At 43.7% G+C, this 24,326-nt stretch overlaps 1 protein-coding gene across 8 annotated transcripts in view; it reads left to right on the forward strand.

The window, feature by feature from the left end:
* Positions 1-24,326, forward strand: part of LOC115084931 (putative RNA-binding protein Luc7-like 2) — a 291,251-nt gene that overhangs the window by 92,934 nt on the left and 173,991 nt on the right. The window lies entirely within an intron of this gene.

Genomic DNA, 24,326 nt, shown 5'->3' on the forward strand with positions numbered 1-24,326 from the left:
AACTAATGTTTACATTTTCTGAAATTTGAATTAAGCATGCACTATTAAACAGTATTTACATTTAGATCATAGTTCCTGAACTTTTGCCATTATTCCAAAAAAAACAATCATGTATACAAAAAGCAGAGAACCCCCTCCCCAAGAACAGAAATGTTGAGTATTGGGGGGAGGAGGTACTTTAAACTAGTGAAATTAGTTCTACAGAGAGCAGCAACTATATTAATATCTTGTAGATCTGTTATTAGGGTTATTTCTTCAATACTTCTCCACTTTAGAGTTTTAATATACTATATCTGGGGGGTTGCACCATTTAATCAAAATGAGAACCCGCTTGTGGAGTTACCCATTGTCAAAATCTGAGGTGGGCAAACTGACTTGGGAACCACATCCAGTCCACCTGACCCTTGGTCTGGCCTCTGATCAGTCCTCCCAGGTTCAGTCCCAGCCTGAGAGCTATGTTAAATCCAAGATGTTATGTTATGTTGAGTTGATGGCATCCTCCCCACTGTTTCCTTGTCCTCGCTTTCACTGTACTAACCAGAACCAGAGTGGAAGGGTTGCAAGCGGTTATGGCCAGCCTCCAGTCTTGATACAGCATCACCTAAGCTGTCTGTGTGCTTCCCTTTTTTGTTACCTGATGCTGCCCTAGTTTGAGCTGGGGGGGGGGGGGGGGCCGTAAAGCAAAGGATTAGGAGGGAGAAGGGCAGCCCTCTTTCTGATGAAATCATGTATCTGTACGAGGGAGAATGGTATGTGCTTGCATGAATTGACAGCACAGACAGGGCACCAGTGACTGCTGTGCCTGCACCTCTATTCACCCATTTTGAAGCTAGAAAGGAGGCCCTGGCAAATAAGTAGTTCAGGAGGGATTCATGTGTACTGTGTATCTGTGTGAGCATTAGTTCTGGCTTTATTCTGCTTTGCCCCTGAGAACAGCTTTATAACCCACATGTTTGCCTATCCTTGGTCTAATTAATTTGCAGAAATTGTAGGCCTGATGAACTCATAGATCTGTGTTTATCTCCCACTGACGTTTGGGAAAGGTTCCCAGATTTCAAGGAATCTATCTCCATTGTGGCAAATTTTCAGATTCTGTTAAGCCAGTCAATCAAGTGTGTCCTATGTTCTATTTTACTGCCATCAAGACTCTAGCTGCCAGTAGGAAGTAGGTTACTGGTTTTTCATTCACAGGATAAATACCCTTTCTCCACTGACAAGTAAGAAAGCCAGTCCCACATGTGCGCGGTGTCACCAGTAACCAAGAAAAAGATGCACACATGAATCATTCTGTCTCGTCCCTGCAGAAAGAGTTAGATTTTTCCCTCTATGATCTTTATTTGTTTTGTTTTAATTTTGATTGTGAATCTCCCTCAGAACACAGGTTTTTCTACAGAATTCTTGTTTTTACAGATCTCCTACTTACAATTGATTCCCCAATTAAAGAAATTGTTTTTTAAATTAAACATTTAATCTAGCAGACACTATATTCCCCCTTATGGCTGATGATAGAGTCTCAGGGTTCAGGTGGTGATCTGCCCATATGAGGAAAAAGGCTCACCGACCACCGCAGTGATTGTATATTTTGCTTGGGAATTGACTATAATAGAACAAATCAAGCAATTGTTTTTATAACATATCTCTTAAGGCTATAAAGCTGTGAAGTCTTAGACTCTATGACATCTTTCAAACTATCCTAACACTGCTGTGAACATCAGACATCTGCATCAAAGCCATCAAAAGTTGATGCCTTTGCATCCTTAACCATCAACAAAAAAACAGCCACCTTCTCTTGTGAAGTCATGTGCAAGGCCAGGAAAATCAACTTTTAAACACAGCTACTTTCAGTTTACTTCCCTGTAGAAAGAAGTGGGGTCAAGTAAAAGCTCTTGAAGCCTAGGATTGAGCTCCGGCATTGAAGTTTATCATTGAGTTAGTTTAAGGACTGAAGCTATCTGTTATCAAGGAGGCCGGCTGTTCTAAGATGGTCAGTCATGAGAACTGTACCTCAGTGTCAGCCATATCAATGCCAATGCTACCTGCATCTGTCTTGAGGTCTGGTGTATTGTTATCAACAATATTGCTTTTTGCCTCCAGATTTGCCTGTTCTATCCTCTGTCTCCTCAAAGCCAGTGGTGTCTGGTAACTCAGGAGGACATTCTATCTCCAGTAACTGGCACTGACCAGTTTCAGGGAATGGATTATGAAAAAGGACTTTGACAGATTGGTTCAGGATCTTCTTACCAGGCATTTAGCTGGTCTCCACATGATTCCAGTGCCTCTAGCATCTTATCTCAGTACAGCTTAACCCTGACAGAAGATCCCATAATAGGGAGTCCTGCATTGCCATAAACCAGATTTTCACTTTAACCAGTCAATTTCTTTATTGGTGTTTAGATCAAAGGAATGTAAGGGTGAGAATAGAAGTCTATATAAATTAGATATACATAGAACCATTTTTTGAGATAACTTAAAGTGACCAGTCAGACAGACTGTCCTGTTTAGCAGGCTTCATAAAAGCAAGATATCTTCAGTCCTCTATAGCTAGATGGATTAAGGAAGCTCTTGGTGCAACATATATTGACCAGATGCTACTAGTTTTAGAACTGCAGAGAGCACAAGTGGCTTCTTTGCTTGAATCTAGGACAGTCTCTCGGATATTTGCAAAGTGGTTACTTGGTCATCCTTGTATTCCTTTGGTAGTGTTTACTAAATAAGGATAATTTATTCTTTACTCATTATCAGTTATTTTTAATTCAATAAAGATAATTTTAGAAATGTATTAAAATCTTTCAAGTAATGCAATTTAAAATTTTATTAAAATCTTATGATTTAGAAACTTGACAAGGTTACGAGAATAAGATATAGAACAAATCTTTTAGAGAAATATGCTATGGAATTTAACAGAATTTTAACAGAAAATGCACTTTTAGAAATTTAACAGGATCATTTTATTTAGTTGGATTTATAACCCATCTTTAAATACAAAAATTCACCCAAAGTGGTTTACAGTACATTCAAGAAAGAGAGCAGATGTGCAGAGGCCATTTGCAGCATTACAAAATAAATATAAGGAATACACTGAATTACAACTATTACTTCCTATGCATAGCTATACGTGTTTTTCATGTATTAACATTTCTCACAGGACAAGCAGGATGGTAGTCCTCGCATATGGGTGACATCACAGGATGGAGCCCAATCACGGAACACTTTTGTCGAAGTTTCTAGAACTTTGGCACCTACTGGGCATGCCCAGGATGGCATTAACCCTGCAACCAGCAGAGGTCCCCCTTCAATCTTTTTTCCGCGCAGCAGTAGCCACATGGGTTAAGGAGCTCTACAGAGATTCCTGACAGGAATTTTCCTCACGGAATTACTTCATAATTAATACCCCTCAGGGTCCCCCCTATTCAATCTTTTACTTCCGCGGTGGTCCGGTAAGTTTTTTACCCGGTTCCGGTCGATTCCCGTCAAGATTGGCCCTCGTGGCCTACTGGCCGTCGACCGCACCACGGCTAAATTTTTTTCAAAGGCCAGGGCGTCGGGGTTCCGTCGGTGCCCTGACTGCGCTCGCACAATGTCCATCACAGACCCCCATAAAGTCTGTGTAATGTGCCTTGGGTGTGAGCATGATGTCCTGACTTGCACCAAATGCGCCTTAATGACACCAAAAGGTCACAAAGCCAGAATGGAGAAGATGGAACTTCTTTTTCGGTCTCAAACTCTCACTCAGTCCATAGCATCGACGTTGTCCGAACCGGCGCCGTCTACGTCACGCCAGTATCGGGCACCGGCCGGTGTCCGTCCAGCGTCGATGACTTCCCGGCCATCGACCACCTCTGTTCCCCCTCAGGACCGAGGGGATCGTCGAGAGAAGCATAGACACCGTAAGCCTTGGACCATCGACGAAGGCAAATCATCAACCTCGCCATCTTCCGAGTCGCTGCCAAAGAAACCCCGTCCAGAAAAGGCATCGACCCTTTCTGTGTCCGGGTCACCGAGGCAACCCTCACCCGGACGGGTAATGGGAGCCGCGACTCCGCCTTTAACGGTTGTCCCTCTGGCTACGCCTCTGCCTCCTTCTCCCCTTCCGGAACCGGGGCTGATCACTCCAGGTCTCCATAAAGAGCTGGACTGGATGGTTCAGGAGGCCATCGGCAAGGTGATGCAAAGATTCCAGATTCCTCCAAAGCCGGTGCCAATTCCCGAACCGACCATCGATCCCATTCCGGTAGCGCTGGCACCGCTCCTCTCAAGGATGGAAGCACTACTAGCCGCTTTTCTTCCGATGGATCCGGGGACACCGGTTCCGGTGCCCTCTCCACTTCCTCTGTCATCGGGAGGAGAAACACTGTTCCTTCTTCCTCCATCGATGTCACCGATACCGTTACTGCCATTGGTGCCGCCGATCTGTCCATCGATGCCCTCGGTACCTTCATCGATGCCTCCGGTAACTCCCTCGATGCCTTCGGAGCCTAGACCGGGACCGTCCCTCTAAAGTTCCTGGAGGGCACGGTGATGAACCCTATGATACATGGACCGCTGACTCGTCCCAGGACACGGATGATTTACCATCACCACCCCTCCTACCGAAAGCAGGAAACGTTCTCCAGAGGACGTGTCCTTCATTAATTTTGTGAAGGAAATGTCTGAGTTAGTTCTCTTCCAACTGCAGACTGAACATGATGATAGACACCAGATGATGGAGCTTCTACAATTTCTTGACGCTCCTAAAGAAATCACCTCTATCCCTATACATCAAGTTCTTCTAGATCTTCTGAAGAAGAATTGGGAACACCGAAAAGCAGATACCACATATTTGGTCCAGTCAGCTCCAGGGTTCCAAAAACCCCAATTGGATCACCAGTCCGTGGTTGTTGAGTCTGCCGAAAAGAAGGCCCGGCGCTCAAACCCTCATTCTTCCTTCCCTTCAGGCAAAGAGCAGAAATTCCTGGATGCCATTGGTTGGCATGTCTTCCAGGGATCAATGCTTATCTCTCGGATCGCCTCTTACCAGCTTTATATGACTCAGTACAACAGGGTCCTATTCAAACAAATACAGGACTTTGCAGAGTCACTGCCTCAGCCATTCCAGGAACAGCTACAAACCCTGGTTCACAAAGGATTTGAAGCAGGAAAACATGAAAGATCATCTTATGACATTTTTGACACCGTTTCCAGGGTATCTGCAGCTGCTATTTCTGCAAGAAGATGGGCCTGGCTTAAGTCTTCGGACCTACGTCCTGAAGTTCAGGACATATTGTCCGATCTACCTTGCATTGGGGACAATCTGTTTGGTGAACAGATCCAGCAAACAGTGGCGCAGCTCAAGGATCATCATGAGACTCTTCGCCAATTCTCTCTGATGCCTTCTGAATATCTGGCCAAGCAAGCATTCAGGAAGTACTCCAAAAAGTCGTTCTACCATCAAAGGAAGTCCTATCCACCACCATATAGCGGTCGGTCAACTAAGCCTTTCCAGAAGGCCCAATCCCGACAACCTTGTAAGCTAAAACCACAGGCAGATCCTCAGCCAGGCCCTGTTTCTGGTTTTTGACTCTTTCATACAGGCCGAATACAGTACAATGCGCTCCGACGGAGCGCACTGTTAACCTGTCATTGGAAGCGCGATTTCGCTTACCCCTTATTCAGTAAGGGGCGGAAAACGCGCGTCCAACCCGCCGAACCTAATAGCGCCCTCAACATGCAAATGTATTTGCGCGCGATTCAGAAAGTAAAATGTGCAGCCAAGCCGCATATTTTACTTGCAGAAATTAGCGCCTACCCAAAGGTAGGCGCTAATTTCTTCTGGCACCGGGAAAGTGCACAGAAAAGCAGTAAAAACTGCTTTTCTGTTCACCCTCCGACTTAATATCATGGCAATATTAAGTCTGAGGTCCTGAAGAGTAAAAAAAAAAAATAAAAAAGTGAAGTCTGCCGGCGGTTGTCGGGTCGAAAACCAGATGCTCAATTTTGCCGGCGTCTGGTTTACGAGCCCGTGGTTCTCAGCGGGCTCCAGAACCGACGCCGGCAAAATTGAGCGTCGGCTGACAGCCGCTGCTCCTGCCCCTAGCGCTTCCTTTTGCCCGTTTCTACCGCCGGGCCTCATTTGCATACTGTATCGTGCGCACAGGCAAGTGGCCTGTGCACACGCCGGGAGAGCGGGCAAACACCCACTCTCCCGCAGACTTTACTGAATCGGCCTGATAGAGAGCAACAGCCAGCTTCCACTGCCACAAGTTCCAGTAGGAGGTCAATAGTGTCATTTCAACAACATATGGCACACAATCACCTCTGACCAGTGGGTTCTTGCTATAATCTCTCAAGGTTATCACCTGAACTTTCTCTCCATCCCACCAGATTCCCCACATTGGCCGACGTGGGGAACATCAGACCACTCACTACTCCTGGATCAGGAGGTCTCCCTTCTCCTTCAATCCAGAGCAATCGAACCAGTGCCCTACTCCCAGCAGGGCCTCTGATTCTATTTCCGGTACTTTCTAATCCCCAAAAAAGTCAGGCAGCGTTCTTCCAAGAAAAGTTCAAGATGGTTACCTTGGGTTCCCTCCTTCCTCTTCTGCAAAGGGAAGACTGGCTCTGCTCTCTAGACCTCCAGGACGCTTACACGCACATTGCGATAACTTCGTCTCATCGCAGATTTCTGAGATTCCTGGTAGGCCCAAAGCACTATCAATACAGAGTGCTTCCATTCGGCCTAGCATCTGCACCACGAGTTTTCACCAAGTGTCTCGTAGTAGTAGCAGCCTTCCTCAGGACCCAAGGTGTACACGTCTACCCCTATCTCGACGATTGGTTGATCAGGGCTCCCACTCAGCAAGCTGCTCTGATGTCCCTACATCTTACCTTACACACTCTGATCTCTCTAGGATTTCTCATTAATTACAAAAAATCCTGCTTAGTCCCATCTCAAACTTTGTCATTCATAGGGGCAGACTTGGACACCTTCAAAGCAAAGGCATTTCTGCCTCGAGAACGAGTTCTCACTATCACTTCTCTCGCACAACGCTCAACTGCACGCCATTTCCTCATCTTACTGGGACACATGGCATCCTCAGTGCATGTTACCCCAGTGGTCCGCTTGGCCATGAGAATAATGCAGTGGACTCTACGGTCACAATGGACTCAATCCATTCAACCACCATCAACCATTGTCCACATCACCAACCCACTTAGTCAGTCTCTAGTTTGCTGGAAAAATCAGACCAATCTCCTCCAAGGCCTACCTTTCCAGACTCCAGATCCTCCAGTAACCCTTACCACCAATGCTTCCAACCTCGGCTGGGGAGCACATGTTCCCAATTTACAAACTCAAGGGTCTTGGTCTCCAGAGGAAGCTAAACACCAAATCAATTTCCTGGAGCTACGAGCAATCAGATATGCTCTCAGAGTGTTTCAGGATCGCCTCTTCCACCAGGTCATCCTGATTCAGACAGACAACCAGGTGGCCATGTGGTACATCAACAAGCAGGAAGGGACGGGCTCCTACCTACTGTGTCAAGAAGCTGCACAGATATGGGCGGAGGCCCTTTCCCACTCGATGTACCTTAGGGCAACCTACTTGGCGGGAGTGGACAATGTGTTGGCAGACAGGCAGAGTCGCACTTTTCAGCTGCACGAGTGGTCTCTCAACCCCACAGTAGCGAACTCGATATTCCAACGTTGGGGGTACACTTACATAGACCTCTTTGCGTCACCTCAAAACCGCAAAGTAGAGAACTTTTGCTCGCTCACTCGCAGCCAACATTCACTACGAAGAGACACGTTCTCCCTCTAATGGGCCACCGGTCTCCTCTATGCATTCCCTCCATTTCCACTTTTCTCAAAGACTCTCGAGAAGCTACGTCAGGACAAGGGAACCATGATCCTGATAGCCCCTCACTGGCCACGCCAAGTGTGGTTTCCGATTCTTCAGGACCTCTCCATTTGCAGGCACATTCCCCTGGGGAAGGACCCGCTTCTGATCACTGAGAACGACGGGTGCCTACGCCACCCCAATCTTCAGGCCTTGTCCCTGACTGCCTGGATGTTGAAAGGTTAATTCTTCAGCTGCTCAACCTTTCGGAGCCAGTTTCCCGTGTCCTGATTGCTTCACAGAAGCCTTCCATGAGAAAATCTTATTTTTACAAATGGAACAAGTTTAAGTCATGGTGTTCCTCACTGTCCCTTGATCCTTTCACTTGTTCCACCATGAAGTTTCTAGACTACCTCTGGCACCTATCCAAGTTAGGTCTAAAAACTTCTTCCATCAGGATGCATATCAGTGCGGTAGCCGCCTTCCATAAAGGTGTTGGCGATGTTCCCATTTCAGTACAACCCCTTGTAACACGATTTTTGAAGGGCTTGCTCCACCTCAAACCTCCACTGTGCCCTCCGGCCCCTTCTTAGGACCTTAACTTAGTTTTGGGTCGGCTCATGAAACCACCATTCGAGCCTCTCCAATCCTGTGATCTTCGCTATCTCACATGGAAAGTGATTTTTCTTCTGGCAATCACATCTGCTCTTAGAGTTAGTGAGTTACAGGCTCTAGTTACCTACCCGTTTTACACTAAACTTCCGCACTCACCCTAGGTTTTTGCCTAAGGTAGTATCGGAGTTTCACATTAATCAATCCATCATGCTACCTACCTTCTTTTCCAGGCCCCATTCTAATCCAGGAGAACAGGCTCTGCATACCCTTGACTGTAAATGGATTCTAGCATTCTATCTAGACCGTACAACTGCCCACAGGAAAAGCACCCAACTGTTTGTTTCTTTCTATTCCACCAGATTGGGGCAGCCTGTGGGTAAGCAGACTCTCTCCTCCTGGTTAGTGGACTGCATATCCTTTTGCTATCAGCAAGCAGGTATTCCACTTCAAGACCATGTTAAAGCACACTCTGTGAGGGCCATGGCGACTTCAGTAGCATACCTACAGTCTGTGCCGCTTCCTGATATTTGTAGGGCTGCTACCTGGAGTTCTCTCCATACTTTTACAGCCCATTATTGTTTGGACAAGGCTGGAAGACAAGATTCCATCTTTGGCCAGTCTGTCTTGCGCAACCTTTTTGCAATTTAATGTACCAACACCCTTCCGCCTGCCCGTTAGGGTTCAGGATGCCCTCTACCAAATTTTACCCCAGTTGTTGTGCCGGTTGCACGTCTTGGATACATTTGGTGCATATCTCGGACATCCTCAGCTCTGTACTCACCCATATGTGAGGACTACCATCCTGCTTGTCCTGTGAGAAAGCAAATGTTGCTTACCTGTAATAGTTGTTCTCACAGGACAGCAGGATGTTAGTCCTCACGAAACCCGCCCGCCACCCCGCGTGTTGGGTTCGTTACGCTTTCTTATTTTATTTTTTGGCACTTACTATAGCTTTTAAACAAGACTGAAGGGGGACCCCTGCTGGTTGCAGGGTTAGTGCCATCCTGGGCATGCCCAGTAGGTGCCAGTCATATTTCTAGAAACTTTGAAAAAAGTGTTCCATGATTGGGCTCCATCCTGTGATGTCACCCATATGCGAGGACTACCATCCTGCTGTCCTGTGAGAACACCTGTTACAGGGGAGCAACATTTGCTATCCTGTATTTGATAACTTAAATAATTTACAGCATACCCAAAGGATATTTTAAAAGCACAACCAATGTTGCGTTAGGATAGTTATTAGACGTGGGAAGATCATCAGATGTATATTTCACCTTGTCTGCAAGATTTTGTGTTTCAAAACTTGTCCTGTTTCATCCATTTCTTATATACACTTCTCTTCACCTTCATGAATTATGCATGGTGCTGTATTTTTCCTTATACTCTGTAACATTTCATGGTATAGGAAGGAAGCATTTGAACTTTTCCCGATATAGAATTTTGCTGAAACATTACATAATCCATAGTATAGAACAACATGAATAGGTCAAAAGCTTCAAAAATCCATATCTCAATTTGACATATCTGGTCTTTTGTGTGCATTTCTGATGATATATCTTCTGTAAGCAGCTAGATGTTGATTTTGTAAATATTGAAGTTAAACATTCTGTGAATTTTGTAGGTAGTGTACAGTCTTGATCAATCACTGAATACTACAGGTTTCATTTCTCTTGTAAGAGTAGAATTTTGCTTAAAGCACATTTTGTTTCACACAATTATGTTGTATTGAAGCATATCTTCAGCGATATTGGAGATACCATGCAAGAATCAAGTCACAACACAAGAATGCTGATCCATGAAAGACAGATGGCCATCGCTATTTTATATTTCTATCATTAAATATATTCTACATTTAAAATATCGTATGTATCCAAGAATGTTACACTAAACAGTGCTTGGATTTCCAGGCTATGAATGAAGTTTTTGACGCAGGTGTCTTGAGAGTAGTCAGGACCACCTCTCACCTAGGGAAGTTTGGGTACATCTCACTTGTCTAGACTGGTGGCAAGATAAAGAAGGAGAAATGTAATCTTACCTAATCAAAACGTCCTTTCCTTGAATCCTGCCATACTGGTCAAGAACCCTACCAGATTGGTCTAGGCTGGTGAAGGTACAAAAATTAGTGGCTTTTTTTCATTGAGAGAACAGAATGTAACTCCAATTATTTAAAAAGGGCTTCAGGGGTGATCCTAGAAGCTATAGACCAATGAGCCTGACTTCAGTGCCAGGAAAAATTGTGGAAACTGTTATAAAGAATAAAATCATGAAACATTTAGATAGACTTGATTTAATGGGACACAGCCAGCATGGATTTACCCAAGGGAAGTTTTGCCTTACAAATCTCCTACATTTTTTTTGAAGGGGTGAATAAACGTGGACAAAGATTTATTTATTTATTTAGCACTTTTCTATACCGACCTTCATGAATGAGTAATTCATATCAAATCGGTTTACATGGAACTTAGGGGCTAACTAAAAAACCATATACCAAAAGGCAGAAGGCAAAGTTACAAATAACAAGGAGATCGAACTTGGGAGGCTAGGATAGCCGGGAAGTAGAATGACAGGATAACTAGTGGAAGAATATAAATATATTGAGACCAGGTAGAGCATCTAGTCAGTGGAGTGAAGTCTGTTGAGCGGTATGATGAAATATTACAAATTAAGGGAAGGCTTGGAGGAAAAGCCAAGTCTTGAGTTTTTTTCGGAAGGTTAGAGGACAGGGTTCCAATCTGAGGTCAGACGGTAAGTTGTTCCAGATGGTAGGGCCCGCTGTGGAGAATGCTCGTTCTTTGGTGGGCGTGGCTTTAGTTGGTGGGACTTGTAGGGTACCTTTATATGCTTCTCTGGGTCTTGAGGATGTGTAGAGTTTGAAAGGGATCTGAAGGTCTAGTGGCAGCTGATTGTGGATGGTTTTGTGGATTGTGGTGAGTGCTTTGTGCAAGATTCTGTATTTTATTGGTAGCCAGTGCAGGTTTCGTAGAATGGGGGTGATGTGCGCTCCCCGGTTGGTGTTGGTTAAGATTCTCGCAGCTGCGTTCTGGAGCATCTGTAGCAGTTTTGTGGCGGAGCTGAGGAGCCCTAAGAGGAGCGCGTTGCAATAGTCAGTTTTAGAAAATAGCGTAGACTGGAGAACTGTTCTAAAGTCTTGGAAATGAAGAAGAGGTTTGAGTCTCTTCAAAACCTGAAGCTTATAGAAACAGTCTTTAGTGGTGGTGTTGGATTTCTTCAGATTTACCGGTAGATGTAGTATATTTGGATTTTCAGAAGGCGTTCGACAAAGTCTTTCATGAGAGGCTTCTAAGAAAACTAAAAAGTCAAGGGATAGGAGGTGATGTCCTTTTGTGGATTACAAACTGGTTAAAAGATAGGAAACGGAGAGTAGGATTAAATGGTCTGTTTTCACAGTAGATTGCCTCAGGGATCTGTACTTGGACCGGTGCTTTTTAATATATTTATAAATGATCTGGAAAAGGGGTACAACGAGTGAGATCAAATTTGCGGATGACACAAAATTATGCAAAGTAGTTAAATCTCAGGCGTATTGTGATGAATTGCTGGACGACCTTGTGAGACTGGATGATATGGGTTTCCAAATGGCAGATGAAATTTAATGTGGACAAGGGTAAGGATATGCATATAGGGAAAAATAACCCTTGCTGTAGTTACACAATGTTAGGTTCTAGCTTAGGAGTTACCACCTAGGAAAGAGATCGAGGCGTCATAGAGGATAATACATTGAAATTGTTGGCTCATTGTGCTGAGGCGGTCAAAAAAGCAAACAATCAGGCCGATACAGTACAGTGCGCTGTTAACCTGCCATTGGACGCGCGTTTTCCCTTACCCCTTATTCAGTAAGGGGCGGAAAACGCGCGTCCAACCCGCCAAACCATGTTGTTGGCGGGTTGGACGCAAATGCATGTTGATGGCCCTATTAGGAATTTGCGTGCGATTCAGAAAGTAAAATGTGCAGCCAAGCCGCACATTTTAATTTCAGAAATTAGCGCCTACCCAAAAGTAGGCGCTAATTTATCCCAGGACAAGCAGGATGCTAGTCCTCACATATGGGTGACATCAGTAATGGAGTCCTATACGGAAAAACATCTGTCAAAGTTTCCAGAAACTTTTGACTGGCACAGTGTGTCCACTGAGCATGCTCAGCATTCCATGATATTCTCAGCCACAGGGGGGGTCTCCCTTCAGTCTTCTTTTTTCCGCGAAGAAGTTAGCCTCGTGCTTAATCGGAGTCCTGTGGTGATTTTTCACCATATTTTCAAACTATGAAAAGCTTCAAAAACTGCAGGGGTCTCCCGTTATTTTACCATCGCGGTAAGCTTTTTCTTTTTCCCGTCGGTTCCGTAACGTTTCTTAGCCGAAAAGTCATCGATGGCTGTCCGACTTCATAATGGCTACGGGATTTAAGAAATGCCCGATTTGCTGTCAATGTCCATCATTGGACATTGTTTGACAGCACTTGGAGTGTGTGCTTTGTCTCGGAGAGAGACACGATGTCGTAACCTGTCCGAAGTGTGCCGAGATGACGCCGAAGGGCAGGAGACTCCGGATGGAGAAAATGGAACACCTGTTTCATTTACAGCTGATGCTTTCAACTTCGACGTCCACACAGTCGTCTCAGGCTGGAGCGATCCGCAAAGTTGTGCTAAAGAAAACACAACCTGATGCAGCGGGTGATAGATCACCAACACTGTCCATTTCATTGATAAAATCATAGTCTGTCATCGAAAAAGGCACCGACCATAAACAAAAGCATCGGCATCGGAGGCCTCACGATCCCGAGACCGACCCGATATCTGGCGGTCTAACGAAGGATCCTGCACCTCCGTCTAAGAAACCTCAGAGAGAGGACGCTTCATCGAGGCCTTCCACCCCCACGGCGATCCCCACCAATATCGGTGCCGGGAACCGTACCTCCTCAGGGCTCTGTGGAGGTACCGGAATCGCCTTCACTGCCTCCCCCCATAGCTGCTCTGGTCTCACCAGCCATGCGGGCGGAACTGGACGGATATATCCGCCAGGCAGTCAGGAATGCACTTCTCGATGCCTCCAAACCAGCACAGACTCAGCCCTGGTGTTGGCGCAGGCTTCGAAGGCAATCTCCATCGACGCCAGTACCGATGCTATTACCGGATCCATCGATACCACTACCGATGCCCATACCGGTGCAGTCTCCGGATCCATCGATGCCAGTAACGAGGCCCTGTCCAGTGGCATCACCGATGCCAATACCGATGACATTTCTGCATCCATCGATTCCACCGATGCCTGATTTGTCTCTTCTTGCACAGATTTTGCAAAAATTAGATACAATTATTCCTAAACAACCTCAAGAACTGCCAATGCCACTACCGAGGGGAGATGATATCGTCTAAGAACCAATTCCAGAACCGATCCCGGGACCATCGGGGACTCCAAGTCCAATACCACCGATATCCCCATTGTTTCCATCGAGACCTAGAGATCAATCATCGATGTCCAAGGTATTTCGACCTCAAACACCGGATACAGACACTGTATCCGGTGTTCCGAAGACGTTCCCTCGGAACCATCTCCTCCAGAGGGACGTAGAAAATCCCCTCCGAAGGACTTATCCTTCTCCAACTTTATTAAGGATATGGCTGATACCATTCCTTTTCAGTTACAGTCAGAGGAAGAAAACATTGGAGGTGTAACAGTTTGTAGACCCTCCTAAAGAAGTTTTAGCCATACCAGTCCACGAAGTGTTCATAGAACTGATGCATAGGTTATGGGAGCATCCCTGCTCCATACCCCCGGTCAACAAGAGAACTAATGGGACATACCTGGTTCAACACATCCCAGGATTCCAGAAGACTCAACTACCTCACCAGTCAGTGGTAGTTGAGTCAGCACAAAAGAAATCGAAACATCTAAAAACTCATTCCTCAGCTCCCCCGGGAAAAGACAACAGGTTCCTGGACAACATAGGTAGAAAGATGTTTCAAGGCTCCATGTTAGTCTCCAGGATTGCGTCCTATCAATTATATATGACGCAATACCAGCGTAACCTATGGAAGCAAAAACAAGAGCTTTCTGAAACTCTTCCCCAGCAAGTTCAGGAGTCTTTCTCTGATGTAATTCATAAGGGTCTGGAAGCAGGCAAATACGAGGTTCGTGCAGCATATGATAGTCTTGATTTGGGACTGGGCCCTAGCACACTCAATGCTTTTACGGGCCACGTATCTAGCAGGAATTCACAATGTACTGGCAGGTCGTCAATTCCAACCTCACGAGTGGTGTCTGGATCCAAAAGTGGCGACCAAGATCTTTCAACGTTGGGGCAAACCAACAGTAGACCTCTTTGCATCACAAGTAAATTACAAAGTGGACAACTATTGCTCCCTATTCAAGCAGAGAAACTGCTTACCCAGGGACGCCTTTGCTCGCCACTGGAATTCAGGCCTTCTATATGCGTATCCCCCGATACCGCTAATAACCAAAACTCTAGTGAAGCTACAACAGGATAAAGGGTCCATGATACTCATAGCCCCGTATTGGCCTCGACAAGTATGGTTTCCCATTCTTCTAGACCTCTCAATCAAAGACCCAATTCGCCTGGGCACAGCACCCACTCTCATAACTCAGGATCAGGGCAGGTTGAGCCATCCCAACCTTCAATCCCTATTCCTTATGGCGTGCATGTTGAAAGCTTGATTTTACAACCACTCAATCTTTCAACTAACGTCTCAAGTGCTTGTAGCTTCACGTAAACCCTCCACACGAAAAAATTATCGTGCTAAATGGAAACTGTTTACCACCTGTTGCACACAAAAGAAGGTCGACCCTTTTTCCTGCACTATATCGTCTTTATTAGACTATCTATGGCAGACTCTGGCCTCCAGACCTCATCTGTCAGAGTACATTTAAGTGCAATATCAGCTTATCACAATACCGTTGGGGATGCACCAATATCAGTACAACCCTTTGTTAGTAGATTTATGAGAGGTTTAATACAACTTAAACCTCCACACCGACCACCAGTCGCACAATGGGACCTTAATGTGGTCTTAACAAGCCTCATGCGTTCTCCTTTTGAACCTATGGATTCCTGTGAGGTTAAATTTCTCACTTGGCAGACTATCTTCTTAATAGCCATAACATTTGCAAGAAGGGTTAGTGAGTTACAAGCACTTATCACATACTCACCCTACACACAATTTCTGCATGATTGAGTGGTACTCCGTACACACCCAAAATTTCTTCCTAAGTTAGTTACGGAATTCCATTTGAATCAATCCATCATCTTGCCTACTTTCTTCCCGAAACCACACTCTCACCAAGGAGAGAGGGCTTTACACACCTTGGACTGTAAACGTGCACTCGCTTTCTATTTAGATCGCACAACAGCCCATAAGAAATCCTCCCAGCTCTTTGTATCTTTTGATCCAAACAAACCTGGAAAAGCGGTGGGCAAGCAAATTTTATCTAATTGGCTTGCAGATTGTATACAATTTTGTTATGAAAAAGCAGACCTTCCTCTCCAGGGGTGAGTAAAGGCTCACTCAGAGCAATGTCAACTTCAGTAGCACACTATCGTTCAGTGCCAATATCTGACATGTGTAAAGCCGCAACATGGAGTTCTCGTCATACCTTCGCGGCTCACTACTGTCTCGACAAGGAAGGTCAACAAGATTCAGCCTATGGTCAATCTGTCTTAAAGAACTTGCTTCTAACATGATCCAACTCCTTCCACATCCAACTGTTCGTGATTTCCGGCTGCCTCATTTTTCCCAACAGTAAACCAGTTGTTGTGCCTGTTGCACAAGTTGTAACCTGTTGGTCCAATACAAGGATGACTCGGCCTGTAGCTTGCTAATCACCCATATGTGAGGACTAGCATCCTGCTTGTCCTGGGATAAAGCAAAATTGCTTACCTTGTAATAGGTGTTATCCCAGGACAGCAGGATGTAGTCCTCACGAAACCCACCCACCACCCCGCGGAGTTGGATCCGATACGTTTTATTATTTTATTTTTTGGCTAAGCTCATTGCTACAAAACAGACTGAAGGGAGACCCCTGTGACTGAGAATATCATGGCATGCTGAGCATGCTCAGTGGGCACACTGTGCTAGTCAAAAGTTTCTGGAAACTTTGACAGAAGTTTTTCCGTATAGGGCTCCATTACTGATGTCACCTATATGTGAGGACTACATCCTGCTGTCCTGGGATAACACCTATTACAAGGTAAGCAATTTTGCTTTCTTCCGGCACTGGGAAAGTGCACAGAAAAGCAGTAAAAACTGCTTTTCTGTGCACCCTCCGACTTAATATCATGGCGATATTAAGTCAGAGGTCCTGAAGAGTAAAAAAAAAAAAGTTAAAAAAAAATAAATTTTTTTTTAAATTGGAAGTTGGCCGGCGGCTGTCGGGTCGAAAACCGGACGCTCAATTTTGCCGGCGTCCGGTTTCCGAGCCCATGGCTGTCAGTGGGCTCGAGAACCAACGCTGGCAAACTTGAGCGTCAGCTATCAAACCCGCTGACAGCCGCCGCTCCTGTCAAAAAGGAGGTGCTAGGGACACGCTAGTGTCCCTAGCGCCTCCTTTTGCCCGTTTCTACCGCCAGGCCTCATTTAAATACTGTATCACGCGCACAGGTGAGTGGCCTGTGCGCGCTCTCCCGTAGACTTTACTGAATCGGCCTGAATGTTAGGAATTATTAGGAAGGGAGTGGCAAATAAAATAGTGGATTTCATAATGCCTCTGTATCACTCCATGGTGAGACCACATCTTGAATACTGTGCAAGTCTGGTCGCCACATCTCAAAAAAAGATATATTGCACTGGAAAATGTGCAAAGAAGGGAGACCAAAATAAGAGGCATAGAACGGCTCTCCTATGAGGAAAGACTAAAGAATTTAGGGCTGTTCAGTCGTCTCTTCTCCAAACTAAAGTGGGATATGATAGAGGTCTGCAAAATCATGAAAGGAGTTGAACAGGTTAATGTAAATCGGTTATTTACTCATTCAGATAATAGGAGGACTAAAGTTAGCAAGTAGCTCATTTAAAACAAACTGAAGAAAACTCTTTCACCCAACAGATAGTTAAGCTCTAGAATTCATTGCCAGAGGATGTGGTTACTGCAGTTTAATGTAACTGAGTTTAAGAAAGGTTTGAATAACTTCCTAGAGGAAAAATCCCATCAACTGCTATTAATCAGTAAGGAATAATAGCTTGAGATCATTTTAATGTTTGGGTACTTGCTAGGTACTTATGACTTGGATTGACCACTGTTGGAAACAGGATGCTGGGCTTGATGGACCCTTGGTCTGACCCAGTATGGCATATCTTATGTTCTTATGTATTATAGCATATATAGTTGATACACACCTATTCTGCAAGAAATGCCCCAGCAGCTCCTGTCAGACTCTAGGATTGTTTTGCTTCTGTACTTAAAGAAGCAGAAGAATGTGTGGAAAAACCTAATATGTCAGCTTATGATGCATATGATACATTTCCTAGGACATCTACAATAGGCATTGCAGCCAGAAGGCTAGTATGGCTTCAAGCTTCAGGTCTTCATCTGGCTGATGCTCCATGTTTTTCTTTCTTTGGAGAGAAAGTAAAAGAAAAAGTGGGTCTAATTAAAGATCATTGTTCCACTCTTCTTATCCTGACCATCAGCTTCAACTGAGCAGCTATCTGCAAGTAGAAAAGTTAATGTCTGTATAGGAGGCAGTAGTAGTATGCAAAAAGAAGGAACTAGGCCTTCTCCTTTTAGCGGCCTTGCCTGTAGCAGCAGCAACAGAGCATGCCATGTGCCAAGGAACAGTCAAAATATAATCTAGCTTTGTATTTTAAAGAACATAAAAAAGGGATACCATTTGAATTTCATATCCTCTTCCCCCCAACAATCCTTCAAATAATTACTCACCAAAAGCAGACCAGCTCCAACTCCCTCAACAAGAGCTGTTAGCCTCCTTACTATTAATTCAAAGGTCCCAATACTCAAAAGGAATGTAGGATTCCTCTCCAAATACGTCCTCATTCTTGAGAAGATAGCAGGTCTTTGTTCTATCTTAGACTTCAGATATCTCAACAAATATCTGAAGAAAGAAATGTTCTGGATGAATTCTTTAGGAACCATCCTCCCTCATTTGGAGATCAACTGGTTAACTACCTCAAATCTCAAGGATGCCTACATATCCTCATTCATAAAATTCACAGGAATTTTCTATGATTCACTACCTTTTAATGTCTCTGCAGCACCCAGAATATTTACAAAATGCCTTGGTGGTTGCTGTTCATCTAAAAGAGAGCAGGGTGTGTGTGTGTGTTTTTTATATATTTAGACAATAGCTCATATCTAACCATACCTTTCAAGAAGCTTGTTCATCCACACTCTGTATGATGAATATTCTTCAATCCTTCGGATTCATAATCAGTTTTCCAGAATTCAATTTGGAATGAATAATAGAATTCATAGAAACTTGCCTGCATACCACACATGGAAAAAATGTTCATTCCTCACCAAAGAGTACATGAACTGACCAGATCAGAGACAGCCATCTGCCCATTTCAGCATTAAAATGTTGGGCCACATGGTGGCAACAATCCATGTTACACATCTCAACATGATACAGGCTCAATGGTACCTGAAGATTCAGTGGAACCAGCACCCACGACCACTTTCCCACAAAGTAAATATATCCAATATACTTTTATCGTTCTTTGAGATAGTGGGTAAGAGTCAGTGTTTTTCATCAACTTCAGTTCCAATTTACAGTAACAGATGTTTCCAACCAAGGATGGGGAGCACATCTGAACAACCTCTTTGTCAAGGAATGGTCTCCACAGGAAAGATTGCTTCTCATTACTACTACTTATTTCTTTGGTGCTATTCAATGGACAAAAACAAACAAAAATCAGTCCCTTCTCAATAGAGCTTACCAATGTATCTAGAGCTGAGAGTAGTTTTCAGTGGCCTAAAGGTGTTCAGTCTGGTTAAAGAAAAAACTTGTGTTAATCCAGACAGACAATCAGACATGCAATGTTCTGTATCGATAAACAAGGGGAGTGGGTTCTTTCAGTCTTTGTCAAGAAGCTTACCCACTACAGAAATAGGCAACTTCCCAGAGGCTCTATATATTAGCTGCTTTCCTTCTAGGGAACCAAAATCAAATAGCAAACACTAATTTGCTAACTACAGCCCACAAATGGTCAGTTAACATTAGATTGCAAGGAGATATTTCCTGAGCTATGTCATTGAAAAACAGTTACCATTTATTGCTCCAAGACACCAGCAAGGAACAGACTAATAACAGATGCCTTTTCAATCCCATGGAATTGAGGGCTTCTTTAAGTGTGCCTTCTGATCCCACTGTTATCCAAGACATTTCAAAAGTTAAGAGAAAAAGTCTGTCCTTTTTAGCCATGTCAAACTTGATTTCCATAGCTTAAACACCTAGCTATTCAGCAATCAATAAAATTGAGAATATTCCCAGCCCCGATCATTTAATGCAACCAGAAACTTCTTTATCTCAACAACAATCTTTAGCTCAGTTTGAATGTTGAAAGTTATCTAGTAACTTCTGTGCAGTTGCCTGCTGAAATGAATAAAGTTATTCTAGCATCCAGAAGATCTATCAACTTTTAAATGGAAAATATTTTCGATCTGGTATTTACAAATAATCAGAACCTCTTTGTATCTTGTTTCTCTCTTACTTCAGTGCCTTGTAAACCTATCAGGCTCTGGATTGAAAACTCACTTGAGGTTTAGTGCTATTTAGGTGAACTTGGTGGCTGTATGGGGGTATATTTTATATTATGTCTTAGAACACTCTACACACAATTTGGTAAAGCAAAACTTAATTGACTAAATATTGCTAATATATGGATAATGAATTGGCAAAGATAAGTAATATAAAGAATGAATACAGTATCACAGTAAGCCGCACATTAATTCTATATACCTGTATTGATTTAAGTAATATAGACAGAAATAAAGATAATATTATACAAAGAACACTTTCCTTTATACGTCTTCCCCCTACAAGACAGTGTCCTTGAAAAACCTGGAAGACTGCGAGCTAGGGGACACGAAAAAGAACCAACTGTTTCGCTCTTTGCTCCTTTCAGATCATCTAAAGAAAATGGGCAAATGCAATTCCTTATATATCCCTCAGCAAGTTAGGTGTTTCAATTTGCACTTTAACAAAAGATTTATAATAGGAAGGTATTTCAGTATTGATCTTTGATTTTTCCCAGTTGTTAAGAGACATCAAATGACTTTTGAGGTTATCTTAACTCATCAGCTCACTGTTGCCATGAAGTCTGAGGAATGAAGGGAACAAAGACTGATAGTGTCATGCTTTTATACAATCCCTGTATTCAACTTATATGCAATACATTGATCCACAATCATCAATCATTAGAGCCTGAAGTGATCATCACAAAGTCTTCCGGGGATCTAGCTAAGCTGCCTAAAATTATCATCTTACGATAGGAGCCTGTGACAAAATTTTGAGAGGAATTCCTGTTTGTTAGCATCCTGCTATTGCCAGATACATGAAAGGCCTAACTAATCTAAAATCTCTGCTAAGATCCTCTTATTTCTTGGCATCTAAACTTAATTCTAGCTCAGCTCATAAAATTGCCATTGGTCTCTAGCAACAGCAAAACAAATTCTTTTCTTGGTAGGTTTTGTTTTTGATACCTGTAACTTCTGCATGAAGAGTTGCAAGCACTAATCCACATTTTCCACAACAGAGTAATTTTGAAAATTCATTTAAAATGTCTACCAAGAGTGGTCTCACAAATTCACTTAAATCAGTCCCTGGTATTGCAAACATTTTTTCCAAGACCACACACCAATAACGGTGAATAGGTGCTGGATTGAAGAAGAGCTTTATTCTATTTAGAGAAAAAGTTTTAGAAAATGCTTTACAACTGTTCACTTCTTTAAATCCAGTCAAATAGAGATTCATTTACAAAGTCTTTCAGTATAGATTTCTGATTGCATCTCTTATTGTTATACACAAAGATAACTTCAAAGTAAGGTGAAAGCCTGTTAAGACAGATCTGCATCAGCTTCCTTAGCCTATCTTTGTTCTGCTTCCATAGAAGATATTTTTAAATTAAAGATTTTTATTGAAACAACATAAAGCAACCTACAGACCGGACCATATAATCAGGAGAACAACATGCTTAAGAAACAGCCCGGATATGAAAACAAAACCGTTATCTGCTGTAGGTTGTACATCAAAGGTTTGCAACGGAGTTGTTCACATTGAATTTATATAATCCACCCCACCCCCCACCCCCCATGCTTCACAGTTACAATGTCAAAATTTGCACAAACATAGTATAAATGGTGTCACACCAGCGAGAATAGATATGCCTATAGGGTTACCCCCAAGAGGATTAAAGAAGCCAAAGGATTTCCGCTATACATTCACTATTTAAGTCGGAGTACCCAGGGATACACTAGAAAGCCAAGTGTGATAGGGATGCCAAATTGATGTAAAGCGAGAGACTTTCTTATGTTTAAATGCTGTGATTTTGGATAATAAAAAGATCTTACGCACTCTGTGTTGAATGTCCTCTAACTTGGGAATTCTAGTAGCCTTCCATAAGCGCGCTATCTCACAACGACTAGCAGTAGAGGTATACTGAACTAACTGATTGGAGTCCTGCGACAGCCCTGGGGGTGCCTGACCCAGCAATGCCTGTGCCGGTGTGAGAGATGGCAGCCCTGGAAAAAGAATACTCAGCCATTGAAAGACCTGCCTCCAAACCACCTGAATTTGGGAACAGGTCCACCACATATGATAAAACGTGCCCTCCTCTATACAGCCTCGCCAACAAACATCTGGATAGAGAGGCATGAATTTGTGTATCTGTGAAGGACACTTGTACCAGCGGTATAACATCTTGTAAGAGTTCTCAATAAGAGAAGCAGCAATATGCCCCTTACCCATACTTTGAAAAATAGACTTCCATATCCGGGGCGACCAGCTTACCCGAAGGTCCTGCTCCCAAGCTTTCTGAAAGGTATAACTGGGGGGGTCTTGTACCAATAACAATTGATAAAGTCTGGATAATATTTTAGGGTAGCTATGAGCCCTCTCAAATAACTTGTCAAAGTCGGATTGTTCCTGAGCAAAGTGAGATGAAAGCATATTGGCCTTGGCAAAATGGGCTAGTTGCATATAAGAGTATATCGCTGATTCAGGTAAGTCATAAGTTCGTTTAAGATCAGCAAAAGGACGTAAAGCTGCAGAACCCCAAATATGTCCCCATGTTGTAATGCCCCGTTTCCTCCAATCTAAAAAAGCCGAGCTCTCATAGCCCGGACGAAAAGCTTTATTGTGGTATAAGTGTGTACTGAGATGGTATTCCCTATTTCCCACCAGGAATGTACCATAATGCTGCCACAAATAAATCAGCAGAAGCGTAGAGGGAGGTAACACCGCACCCAGGTCTACCACCCAGGTGTGCTTGGGCTGCCATATAAGACTACCAAGAGGAACAGTACCTAGAAGTTCCTGATTAATAAGAACCCATGGCTTCTGTCTGCGAGACGAGTTCAGGTCAACCAGTTTTTTAAACTGAGCAGCACGGTAGTAACGGATCAAATCCGGTACACCCAGTCCACCTCTACTTTTAGGTTGTGTGAGTGTCCTGCCCAAATAAAAGCCATACACCGTCTTTGCCACTGTTTTAACATAGACACAGAAACCAGTACTGGGAGTGTCTGAAAAAGATACAATAATTTCGGAAGTATAGTCATCTTAAAGACAGCCATTCTACCCAGTGTCAGGATATCTGATAGCGATTTCACTCTTCCATATCCTTGGATAATTTGTTCCAAAGCGGAGTATAGTTAATGGGAAGCAAATCGTGCGTAGCGCTGAGCTGAATGCCCAAATATTTAATTTGAGTTTTGGCCCACTTAAAGGGAAACAGCTCTTGAAGTAGACGGACCGTACGGGAGTGTAAATTGATATTGAGAACTTCTGATTTATCCCAATTTACTGTGAAACCAGAGACCTTACCGAAAGTCTCCATCTCAGCAATAACTGATTCAAGGGAATTGGCTGGGTCGGAGAGCGTAAACAAAATGTCATCAGCATAGAGGGATATCTTAGTAGAAATATTACCTATAGTCACTCCGGAGATATCAGCATTTCCACGAATAGAAATAGCAAACGGTTCAAGAAATAAAGCAAAGAGTAGAGGGGACAGCGGGCAACCCTGTCTAGTCCCCCTTCCCACCTCAAAAGGAGCTGAATAGCCTCCATTTACCTTCAAGCAGGCCCTGGGGGAATGATAAAGCTGCCCCAGCCACTGTAGATAGGAGGAGCCAAATCCCATATACTCCAAGGTTTGAAAAAGATAAGGCCAGTGCACTCTATCAAATGCTTTGTCCGCATCGATCGACAATGCCACGGCAGGGATTGTGTTTTTGGGCATACCAGATAGTGTCCATAATTTTGTGAACATTATCAGCCGTAGTTCTCCCAGGGATAAAACCTGCCTGATCTACCCCCACCAATTGGGTTATAAAACAATTTAAACGGTTCGCCAAAATTTTGGCCAGTAATTTAACATCAATGTTCAACAAAGAAATGGGCCTGTATGAACCACAGACTGAGGGGTCCCGGCCAGGTTTAAGTAAGAGCGTGATCCCCGCTAAATTGGCCTGTGTAGACAAGGTAGACCTCGCCTTCAAAGAGTTAAAGTAATTCAACAGCAAGGGGGTAAGGGTTGTAGCAGATAATTTTTAAAACCATGGAGTATACCCATCGAGACCTGGTGATTTTCCCAGTTTAAGTGAGGTGATAGCTTCCTGTACTTCTACAGCGGTAATGTCCCTGTCTAAAAATTGCCTCTGAGCCGTCGTCAGAGTAGGGAGGGGAATCCGA

The sequence above is a fragment of the Rhinatrema bivittatum genome, chromosome 2 (assembly GCF_901001135.1).
Source record: "Rhinatrema bivittatum chromosome 2, aRhiBiv1.1, whole genome shotgun sequence".
NCBI lineage: Eukaryota > Metazoa > Chordata > Amphibia > Gymnophiona > Rhinatrematidae > Rhinatrema > Rhinatrema bivittatum.